Raw genomic sequence first — 12215 nt, forward strand, 5'->3', positions numbered from 1 at the left:
TTGGCCTAGCAGTTAAGACACTACTTCAGACACCACATCTCATACGAGAGTGTTTAAGTCCCAGCTACTTTACTTCCAATCCAGCTTGCTGCTAAGGTACAGTGGGAAGTTCTTGGGTCACTTCTACCCACATAGGAGACATCCGCACTGAGTTCCAGGCTCCTGGCTTCAGCCTAGCCTTGCCCTGTCTGTGCAGGCATTTGGAGCATGAACTAAAGGATGCAGGAATGTGGACGAATGGGTAGATGAAGATCAGTTGGTGTGTGTATGTGTGTGTGTGTGTGTCTGTGTGTGTCTGTGTGTGTATTTTCTCCTCATTTTACATGAAACTAAAATAAATAACTAAACATTGACCAAAAAAAAACTCAGAAGCTACAGAAGAATCAAGAATAGAACAGATTGTATCTCTTTATTTCCCAAGTAAACAGAGGATACTAACAAGACTTGACCATACACTTACTTTAAAAGAAGCCTGCATAAATCTTAGCATAATAAAACAGAAGTTCATAACAAAAATCGTAAGACTCTTCCACTTGGGACTTTAAAAACTCAGCATTTCGCCGTGCTTTGGTCACATTGTACAAGCTCAAATTTTAGAATTTCTAAGAATTTTGATACGAATACCACGAGTCAGAACCTATGTGGTACAATTAAAGCAATGTCAGTAGGAAGATTGGTAGCATTAAATGTAAATAAGATGAAAAATCAACTAAACATTCAACTCCCAGAAGCTAGAAGAATAAAGTAATCAACTCAAAAATTCAAAAGGATAAATGGAAATGTGAGTTCATATAAGTAATAAAAGGATTTGAAAAGGATAAACTGTTACCCTCATCAAGAGAAAAAGAACACTTCAATCACACGGTGATTGAATCAATAATAAATTCCAATGAGAGAGTAGCTATCCACAGAGGAAATTAAATATCAAGACATTGCTTGCATATATGCCAAAAACATGAACTAAACAACTGAAATGAAATTTGGTGACTTTCTAAGAAAACTTCACATAGAAAAACTAACCCCAGAAACATCTTTAAAAATACATTTAGACAAATCACTTTTTAGTAGAAGAAATGGCAAAAATAACCCAACTTATCCCTACTCCTATGAAAACACCAGACCTAAAAAAACATCACAGGGAAATACACTAACACTCAAAAGATGAATGACATTAAAAAAAGATGAATGACACCAATTTATTTAAAATGTTTCATTTCTTTAAAATGCTCTAAGAGTTTGACGTGTGCAATATTTCAAGAAAAAACTAATACTGTATGTGTAAACACAAGGTTGTATACACACGCACACATGCATACACGCACACACCAGAAAATCATGAACCACTAGCCCTTTCACAATACAAAAATCTAAGAGTATTAGCCAACAAAATCCAACAGCAAAAATATATTGGCACCAAGAAAATTTTTTAAGAAAATTAAGTTTATATTCAGAATATATATTTTATATATACTCACATAATATAAAGAAGTAATATATTTTGCACAAATCTATACATTCTATGTAAATATGTATGCATATAGTTTAAATATTTATATAAAATTATTACATTCATATTAAGAGATCAAGGAAGAAAAACCATTTGGTCTTATCCATAGATGTTAAAATTTATTCACCAGAAATTTTAATTTTCTCATATGGCCCAGATCTTTCAGCCCTGAGCACCAGGGGTGGGGTTCTGGTGGGGCTTGAGTCTCCTGGTCCAAGTCACTGGGCCCACTTGCATGGTGGCTGTTGGGTCCATGAGCCCCGGGAGGGTAGGGGGTGTCCTGGGTCACATATCTCACGGCATTGGGCCTGCCTGCACAATGGGTGCTGGATCTATGAGCCCCAGGGATGTGGGATCCAGGGAAGCCTGGGTTTTCTGGCCCAGGTCACTGGTCCCATCTTATTGGTGCATATCATGTCTGTGAGCCACAAGGGGTGGGGGGTGGTCCAGTGGGGCCTGGGTCTCCTAGCACAAGTCCTTGGGCCAACTTGCACAGTGGGTGCTGTATCCAAGAGCCCAGAGGGGCCTGGGTCTCCTGGTCCATGTCACTGGGCCCATCTGCGGAGTGGGTGCAGGGGGGTCCAGCATGGCCCAGGTCACCAGGCTCAGATCCATGAGCCTACCTAAGAGAACTGGGCCTCCTCAATGTAAAGGATAGAGTCTGGACGGCAGACCATGAAGCACATAGAGGACATGGTAGCCCACTGGGGCCTGCAGAGGACTTCTGGTACCATAGCAGAGAATGGAGAACAGAACATACAACTATCCTAGCCAAACGATGACAGCAAATATCTGAGCAAATGGAGATTATTAAATCAAGCGTGACAGCCAACGGACACTGGAAGGGATTCCTCACCCATAGGTCAGAGAGACTGACAGCATTTTGGAACTGTCACATCCACCTGGGCAGAACCCACAGAGCACGTACAACATTGTGACCCTGGGTTGATATTGGGTGGCCTTTCCATATCCTTGGGTACCAGGATGGTTGGGAGGCTAGATATGGCCTACCTTACCCCTCCCTCCTAGAAATGGAAAAAAGGAAGTTTGGAAACAAAGATCACAGCCACTTCTCCCTAATCCTAGATCCTTCCCATCCTGATCAACTATGTAAACATCATCTAAAGTAACAATTAAAAATAAATTTTTTGAAAGAAATTAAAATTTTTTTCTAATAAAATTTAATGTAGCAAAACATACTTCCTTAACAGGAATTCATACCTTATACATAGGAGGGGGTTTTTATGGGATTAATGCAAGATGAATATCAAGAAAAAAGCATTTTTGGATTTCAAAAATTCTGCACCAAAATAACTAGTTTTAATTCCATTTGCAATGAACTTTTATATATATTAGATACTGTATACTAGATAGAATATAGACTTCTAACAGACTATATTAGAACTCACACATTAGAATACATACTTAGATATTATATGTACATACATATAAATGTAATGTATTATTTTTATATACCTTGAGGAACAAGGGGACTAACAAAATTCTAGAAACAATGGGAATATTTTAATATGCATGATGGATGTTATTGCTAATTTCTTAATCCTGACTGTATTTAGAAGAATTATTATTTTTTTAAGATGTATTTATTTTAAAGGCAGATTTACAGAAAGAGAAGCAGAGACAGAGAGATCTTCATCCGCTGGTTCACGCTCCAAACAGCCACAATGACTGAAGTAAGCCAATCCAAAGCCAGGAAACAGGAGCTTCCTCTAGGTCTCCCACTTAGGTTCATCCTCTGCTGCTTTCCCAGGCCATGAGCAGGGAACTGGACGGGAAGTAGAGCAGCAGAGAGCTGGACAGGAAGTGGAGCAGCAGAGAGCTGGACGGGAAGTGGAGCAGCTGGGATGTGAACCATTCGTATGGGATGCTAGTGCTGCAGACTGAGGGTTAGTGTGCGGTGTCACTTCATGGGTCATGATGGTACTCTTTCTTAGGAAATGCATCCTGAAATACCTAGGAATTGGTGGATCACATCTAAAACCCAGTTTCAAATACTCCCACTGTCCCTGCAGTGACGGTGAGAACTGGGACATGTCCAGGACAGAGGAGGCCAGACACGCTAGTCTGAGGCCTCCGTGCTGTTTTCTGGGGTGGGAGGAGCCGTTCGCCCATCAGTCAGCTTTACATGTACACCCAAAACAACAATTACATCTTTTCCATTCACCACTTGTCACAAGCCCCATAACTGCTTGTCCATTATCTACATGGACTGTTGCAAGAAGAGCATGGGAGTGAGGAGCTGCGTCATCTCTCTGCAGCCAGACAAGTGACAACATGATTCATCCCGGGCAGCAGCAATTGGTTCCAGGGGGAAAGGAATGAATTGTGTTTCAGTAAATCAACTACACTGGATCCCTAGGGAACTGCACTGCGCAGAAGGCAATTTTCAGGTAACCAATATTCACCTTTAAGCAGCACATTCCCTCTTTTAAAATGCAAAACTTTCATCCTAAAATTCATACAGAATCACAAGAGACCTCAAATAGTTAAGCAATCCTAAACAGTAAAATTAAACTCAAAGTATCACAATGTCAGACTTCTGGACACATTACAGGGCAGTTATAGCCAAAACAGCCTGGTATTGGCACAAAAATAAACGTGGAGACCAGTGAAACAGAACACGGGCCCCAGAAATTAATCCATGCATCCACAACCAACTGATCTTACACAAATGAGCTAAAATCACTCCCTGAATAAAGGACAGTCACTTCAAAAACTGGTGATAAGAAAACTGGATTTTTGCATGCAAGACTATGAAACAGGACCTCTACCTTACACCCCACACAAGAATCAACTCACAATGGATGAGGAGCCCAAATCTAGGACCTAAAGCTAAATGCTAAGCTTTACCAGCTGTTGAGTCATCTTAGGCATAAGAATTTAATAAAATGTCCTCTACTTTATATTTATTGTGAATTGTTTTAATTACCAAATAAAGTTCAACTGGTAAGAGAACTCAGTCTTGGGTTGGAAATGTACAGATTGGACAGCCAAGCTCTAACTGCGGTTGACGCCTTCGCTTGCAGACACAACAGTAGTCTAACTCCCTCTGGAAGCCAATATCTCATATCCCAGAGTCAGCATCTTCAAACAGTGCCAATCCAAAAGAATTCCAAGCTATTTCCCCCAGAGCAATGGCTCTGCACATAGACTCAGCTTTTGAAAACATTTATCTTGTTGCAATTCAGGCATAATCTAAAAGCTGATTCCTTGGAATCAAGGACAGATCTGCCTAATCCAGTGAGTGGGGTGACAGACAGAGAACACTTCAATTGCCCACGCATATCTGTCTCCTGTTCCCTCTCCCAGACCGAGTTCACTGATCTGGAGAGCAGGCCCAGGGTCAAGAGTTGGAGCAGCTCTTCAGCAGATTCTAGCGCACAGATCAGGTTGAGATGTTCCTCAAAATTATTGAAACCTCAGATTTTCTTCCACTTTTCAAGCAATTTCCTAAAGTTCTAGAATTTGCATTAGGCATAATACTGGAGTAACAACGGGGAAAATGACAATGGTAGTCAAACGCAACCAAAAGAAAGACAGAAAAAAAAGTTTCTGGAAGAAAGTACTTTGGGGAGAAAAATATTATTCAGAAGAATTAAAGAGCTTTTAGAGATGCCAAGTGATAACAAGAGGGTACCTGTGTAGCAAATGAAATTGTTAAGCACAAGTAGAAAAAAAGCTGCTTCATTGGAAAGAAAGAGGTTACTTTCTGTTGATTTTGTTGTTCAGTTGAAACACTGGTCAGTGATTTTGATTTGATTGAGTATTTGCTGAATTCTCCTGGCCGTTGAGAAAAACTTGTTTGAGTTGTTTGCTCACATAAGTGCTTTGAGAAAAGAGAAGAATTTAGAAGGTGGGGATGCCTTAGAATTATTTCCAAATTCATGCTACAAGGCCCAAACCCAAAATCTGGCGAGAAAGGAGCAAAGAAGACTTGCTGCTGGAACATGGAAACATGCCAAGTATCTCTCCTGTTACAGTTCTCCATGACTCGCCATCTTGGTTTTCACCCACTGCCTGTGTCATGTCTACGTTCTTAGGTGATGAAGAAAGGGAACCACAATCCAGGGACAACGAATGGGAACAACCTGCCACGGTAGGAATGAGATAGCAACCGCCAGGAGCAGCCACTGAGCTCTGGGTAAAAAGCACCTGCCCTCTAGGACTCACTGCGCTTTTCTGCAGCAAGAATGCTTAAGATCATTTAGAGCTGAAAATAACTGGTAACATCAAGAAGTGTAAAAGATCAAGGAACACAAGTGTCTGCCTCATCCAAGGTCGCATGGTTCCAGACAATTCTGAACTTGCTACAGCAAAAGAAAGCCAGTGTATCTCTTCTTCCTGAGAGCAACTACTGTGTAACAGCCGAAGGAAAGTCAGCCCAAGGGTTTTAAAGCACTTCGCAAATGAGCATCTAGAGCTTCTCCTGTGATCCTCACTGCTCCTTCCCTGCCCTCACTGAGCAGCTGGCTACAGGGCTCCAATGAAAGGATCTGAACAGACTGGAAGGCACTGGAAGGCACCCATAAGTGAGAAGGTTAAGCACCTGAGTCCTCACTGGAAAGGTTGCCCAGAAAACACTCTCCAAGCTTGAAAAATACCCAATGTCTAGTGTGTGGAGTCAAACAGCAACCAGCTTTGTGGAGTCTGACAATACGCACCTCAAGTCCGAGTGGTTCATTCCATCCAGGCATTTGAAACATAATCTCAGTAAAAAAAAAAATATATATATATATATATATATATATATATATATATATATATATATATATTCAAATCATCCAAAGTATGCATTCTGACCACAGCAGAATTAAATTAGTAAGTAGATAATAAGAAAAAGAAACCTGGAAAGTCTTATGCTTGAATACTAAATAACACACTTCTAAGAAGCTGACCATAGAACAAAGAAACACTCAAAACGGAAATCAGAAGATGTTTTGAACAGCTGAAAACAAGAACTACACAGTGATAGTAAAGTAGTACTTAGCAACAATTACAGTGCACCGTTCGTATGGTTCTTTCTTTTTTTAAGATTTATTTATTTTTATTGGAAAGTCAGATATATAGAGAAGAGACAGAAAAGAAGATCTTCCATCCATTGGTTCACTCCCCAAATAGGCACAACGGCCAAAACACCAGGAGCCAGGAGCCTCCTCCAGGTCTCCCAAGCAGGTGCAGGGTCCCAAGGCTTTGGGCCATCCTCCACTGCTTTCCCAGGCCACAAGCAGGGAGCTGGATGGGGAGCAGGGCCACCAGGATTAGAACCAGCGCCCATATGGGATCCCAGCACTTTCAAGACAAGGAATTTAGCCATTAGGCTACTGCGCCTAGTGACTATTATTTCTTAAATAGATCATCTTTATAACTCTGTTTCTCTTTTTTGTTATATTCTTCCTGTCCATTGGAGGAAGGAAACTGTGGTTTCATCTTTTTATGTCTTACTACCAGTTACCATGATGTATCTGCTAAACAGACAAGCATCCATAGACGACCACTGGCCTGGACAAGGCTGGCTGTGTGGGAACACAGCAAACATCCAGTGAATTAGTATGTGAGAAAAGTTCAACTTGGACAACTTGGAAAGATGAAATTAAGAAAACAAAGAAAGTCGGAAGCTCTGTTGTGTGCTACAAATCAAAACATTATATTCTCCCTCAAAATCTTGATCCTATTTCTCCCTTAAAAGCCCAACCAGAAAAGCCCATCATCACATCACAAATCCAATCTGGCCATACCTAATGAATAAACATCCTCTGGCAACTCCCACAGGATCTCTGCCAGGCTCCTCTGAGCGTGCCCCCGCAAGACCACCCAGCGCGTCTCTTGGCACAGCCCACTAGCACAACACTTTGGACTTTCCTCCACACTGATGACTGTTTCATGACAATAGAGACATAAGCACCAGCATGGAGTTGGACCTGAACTGCTCCCAGCTCAGATGTCCCACACCATTAACACAGGACAACAAAGGCAGACTCGGGCTCGCTGTTACCTCAGCTTCAGTAGACTATAGATTTATCCCCCAAATTTCTATTCCCTTTCTCAAAACATCTTATTAAAAGACCAAATTTCAATATATGACCTTGATTAGCCACATTTGCATTTCTGTCATCTTGGACTGTCAGTACCCAGAAGGCACAGCTTCTTGCACCTCAAAGGTCACACAAGTCAAAGGTCACGCAAGTCCCAGTGATCACAAGGAAAAAAAAATGATTCTGACCCCACGTCGACTCTCCCTCCCCATTTTGGCTGGAGACTTACCTGCTGAGCTTGCCTCTACTCCCCCTACTCCCTCCCCTTGAATATATATTGTGGCTTCCAACAGCATATGTAACAGGAAGACGCTGTTGTGGTTTGAATTCCCCTACCTTTTTTTTTTTTTAAAGATTTATTCATTTTATTACAGCCAGATATACACAGAGGAGGAATGACAGAGAGGAAGATCCTCCGTCCGATGATTCACTCCCCAAGTGAGCCGCAACAGGCCGGTGCACGCCGATCCGAAGCCGGGAACCCGGAACCTCCTCCGGGTCTCCCACACGGGTGCAGGGTCCCAATGCATTGGGCCGTCCTCAACTGTCTTCCCAGGCCACAGCAGGGATGGGAAGTGGAGCTGCCGGGACCAGAACCGGCGCCCACATGGGACCCTGGGGCTTTCAAGGTGAGGACCCTAGCCGCTAGGCCGCCGGGCCCAGAATTCCCCTACCTTTCTGACAACTCCATCCAGTTTGGACGGCAGTGTTAGTGGTCTGCATTCCAGAATGTCTCTTGCCAGCATCTTCAAAGAATAATTAACCATTATTGCCACATCCTGTTCTGGAGCTGAAACTTAGAGTACAAAATATATCATACATTAAGAATGTTTCAGAATCTAATTTACTCAGATAACGTTATCTGAGTTTGGCCACAGTAATCAAATCCTATTCTCAAACTCTTCTGTCACTATCCAGTATTTTGCATAATCAGGTGAAATATGTTAATTTAAAAAGCCTTTAATGTTCTTTGCCTGACTACCTGATATTTTAAATGACATCTTGTTAAGCATATAAATTCAGCTCTCTCCCCTCCAAAGGCAGTGTGCGAATCGGAATAATTTTTATCAGAACACAATAAATCCTATCACTACATGGGCAAACTAGCACCTTGTATTTAGAACAAATTAATAGCCATAGCCATTTGTAGGTCAAAAAAAATCCTTTGGTTTATACTAACATGTTCTTAGATCAAAGGCAATTTCAAATGAACAAAGTAGTTATATTTCCAAGAGGAAGGCACTCACAGATGAAAACAGACTTGGTCAGTTCCTGCCCTGCACATTTGCAGAACAAATCATACCCCAAGCAAGGATGGAGCACTGGCCACCCTGGGGTCACAGCCTCATGGACCACTGGCCACCCTGGGGTCGTGGACTCTTAGAAAACCCAGAATGGACCCTGTGATGGGGATGGGATGCAGCCCAGTGGACCCCGTGATGGGAATGGGGATGTGGCCCAATGGGATCTGTCTTGGAGCATCATTCCCAACTCTGAGTTGATAAATCTAATTAATGTAACTCCCCACACAAGTTTTCCTGAGCAAATCAGCGCCTTAACCCACTTAATACATGGAAATGATGCTCGACTGGACTGTGCCTCTCAGAGGCCGCATCCAGCTGACGGTAGGTGTTCCGTGCTGGAAGCAAAGGTTGGGTGTGCTGAGCCGACTAAACTCGCACACACAAATCCACAGCAGAAAAAACTGCTGCAGTAACCCAACCAGACACACATTTTGACATCATGTTTTCAAGAAAAGGGTTGTTTAAGATGTCCTCAGATGACAGTCTAACCCAGAGTGTCCCATGGGAGCTGCCGTTGGCATTCAATATGGACAAGGCCTCATCATCTGTGATGGTTCAGCATTCCTGGATCACACTCCTCTATGGGCTGACGGACGTTCCCAGCTGTCTGACCATCAAAAATGCTCCCATGTATTTCCAACTGGCCCCTAGGTGAATGTGCTGCCCTCTCCCCCAAGTAAAGCCCTTTAGGAAGGTTTTCAAAAAGGCCCCAAAGAACTTCAGAGCTGGTTTCCTTAATGTGTGATGAAGGATTCTTCAAAGAACTTCTGAATCAGTGAGACAGAGGAGAGGGGTCAGCTCGGCACGTTAAGCCACCATTTGTGATATCAACATCCTGTGTGAGTTCAAGTCCCAGCTGCTCCACTTCTGAGGCAGCTCCCTGCTCAAGCACATGATGGCCCACGTACTGGAGTCCCAGCCACCCATATGGGAGACCAGGATGGAGTTCCGGGCTCTTGGCTCAGACCTGGCACAACCCTGACTGTAGTGGACATTTGTTGGAAGTGAAGAGGAGGAGGGTGAGGTTTAGCCAGCAGATGGAAGACAATCTCTCTCTTCCTCTCTCTCTATACCTCTGCCTTTCAGATAAATAAAAACCTTTTCAAAAGATACAAAGGAGCTAATGCAGGACCAGAGCAGTAGCGTGGTAAGCTAACAGTCTGTCTGCAGTGTCCGCATCCCTTACAGGCACTAATTTGTGTTCCAGCTGCTCCACTTCCAGTTCAGCTCTCTGCCTATGGCCTGGGAATGGCCCAAGGCCTTGGGATGCCGCACCCACTTGGGAGACCTGGGAAATCCTCCTAGCTCCCAGTTTTGGATCAGCTCAGCTCTAGCTTTGCTTCGCTATCGCTTCTCTCTCTGTAAAATCTGCCTTTCAAATAAAAATAAACGAATCTTTGACAGGGGAAGGAGTGCTTTCCAAGGATCACTTGTAGCGGGTCCTAAAAATGCTCATCTTCCCTCGGTTCCTGATGTGCGCACCTGGCTGAGACCAAGCATTTTCCGTTGAAGCCGGATTCCTTCGCTTTCAGAGTCGCCCGCCTGAACCATTTACCAACCCTCTTCAACAAACAAGCAAGCAAGGCTATAACACCTGTGTGCTGCATGTGGACTAGATCAGGGCCGCAGAATCAGCTGGCAGAAGCTGGCACTGGGGACTAATTCTGTCGAGTCAAATCACAGGACCACCTAAAGAGTGCATAAACCGGGACAGAGACCTGGGAGGGAAAAGTGGGTTCCCCCTTCCTGGATCACTATTCCTGTGGGAGGGCATGAAAACTAGGACAGGGGCTGGGATGGCTAGATAGAGAGGCACTCAACAACATCTGTGAGGGCTGGATGGTTGAGTTGATTAGATAGAACTAAGCTTTAATACCCATTGACAAATACCAGAGCCAAATGGGATGGGGGACAGACTGCTCTTCTGCTACACATACTGGCAAATCAGGGTAGGGGGTGGGCCTGGTGGGGGTTATTGTGGGTCGCCCCGACTAGGCTGCAGCTCCCACTGGTTGATGTAAGGGCCGAACCAGACTGGACTGCAACACCCATTGTTTCCAGTGCAACTCGGGACTGAAAACAGAACCAACCCAGCAATTGCAACCACCAGCTGATCGGGGTGATGGACTGTGCTGGGCCCTGTGCTTGCTGGAACATACAAAAAACTAATCTGGGAATACCTCAAAGTATCTTTGGAGATCTCCCCAATCGAACTGCTGGACTCAGAACTCTAACCAAGAAAAGACAGAAGACAGAACGGGACAGTCATTCATCTCAGCTATATGTTGGCAGCAAATTATGGGGCAAACGGAGACTCTATGATGGACCATATCAATCAGTGGACGACCTCATCGAGTGAAACTGGCAGCGATTCATAACTGGAGAACTATTAACACCACTTGGGCACATATCTCGGAGCATGCCCCACATCCGGGACTTGGGGTTGGAGGGAAACCGGGTGGGGTTTCTCCCTCAATGTCCCCCTTTACCTCAGATGCATGATGGAAACAATATGGACATAATGGCATTGCCCACTTTCCTATCCCCCTGAACATTTTTTTTCTTTTTTTCTTTTCCTTTAACTATAATTAAATATGTAAAGATTGTCAACAATACAATAAAAAGAAAAAAAATTAAAAAAAAAAAACAAGCAAGAGCACCACCTGCTGGTAGCTCACTTAACATGCACCGCACTGGAAATCGGTCACCCAGTGAACTGTTTAAGAGGTGATAGTGGCAATCTTGGTCTTCCACCTCAGCAGGTCCAGCGAGTAGGCTTGCCAATCTTTCTTTCTGCCTAGGATTTTATATTTCAGGGAGGTGATAATTCTGGTCAGACTGAGGAGTACAAGCATCCTGAACTTGCCCTGCCTGTACCATGTCACCAAACAGAAGAGACCCTGTACCATGTCACCTTCTGTGGACGGGTAATAACCTCTTGTAGCAACACACAACTTATCACATAGCATCAGATTCACCCCTTATTCCCTTATTCAGTCTTAAATGAATATAACTTTCCAGGGACTGCACAGCCCGGGCGGGGGGATATATCCACTGAAGGGGAACTCATTGACATCTATGTTCAGTAAAATGAATGTTGGACATTTACTTGGGCTGAGCTGTTGCACCAGGCCCCAGTAGACAAAACCAACATGGAGAAGCCAGAACCAACCTCCTGAGATGCCAGGATTCCGTGTTAGCGGCAGGGTTCAAGTCCCGGCTGCTCTGCTCGCGTCCCGATGCCCCGCTGACCTGTGGGTGTGCAGCTGCTGAGTGTCCAGCTTCCAGGCTTCTGCCTTCCTCCTGGACCAGGACAGGCTACTACGGCCTGTGGGATGAATCGACACATGG

The sequence above is a fragment of the Ochotona princeps genome, chromosome 20 (genome assembly GCF_030435755.1).
Source record: "Ochotona princeps isolate mOchPri1 chromosome 20, mOchPri1.hap1, whole genome shotgun sequence".
NCBI lineage: Eukaryota > Metazoa > Chordata > Mammalia > Lagomorpha > Ochotonidae > Ochotona > Ochotona princeps.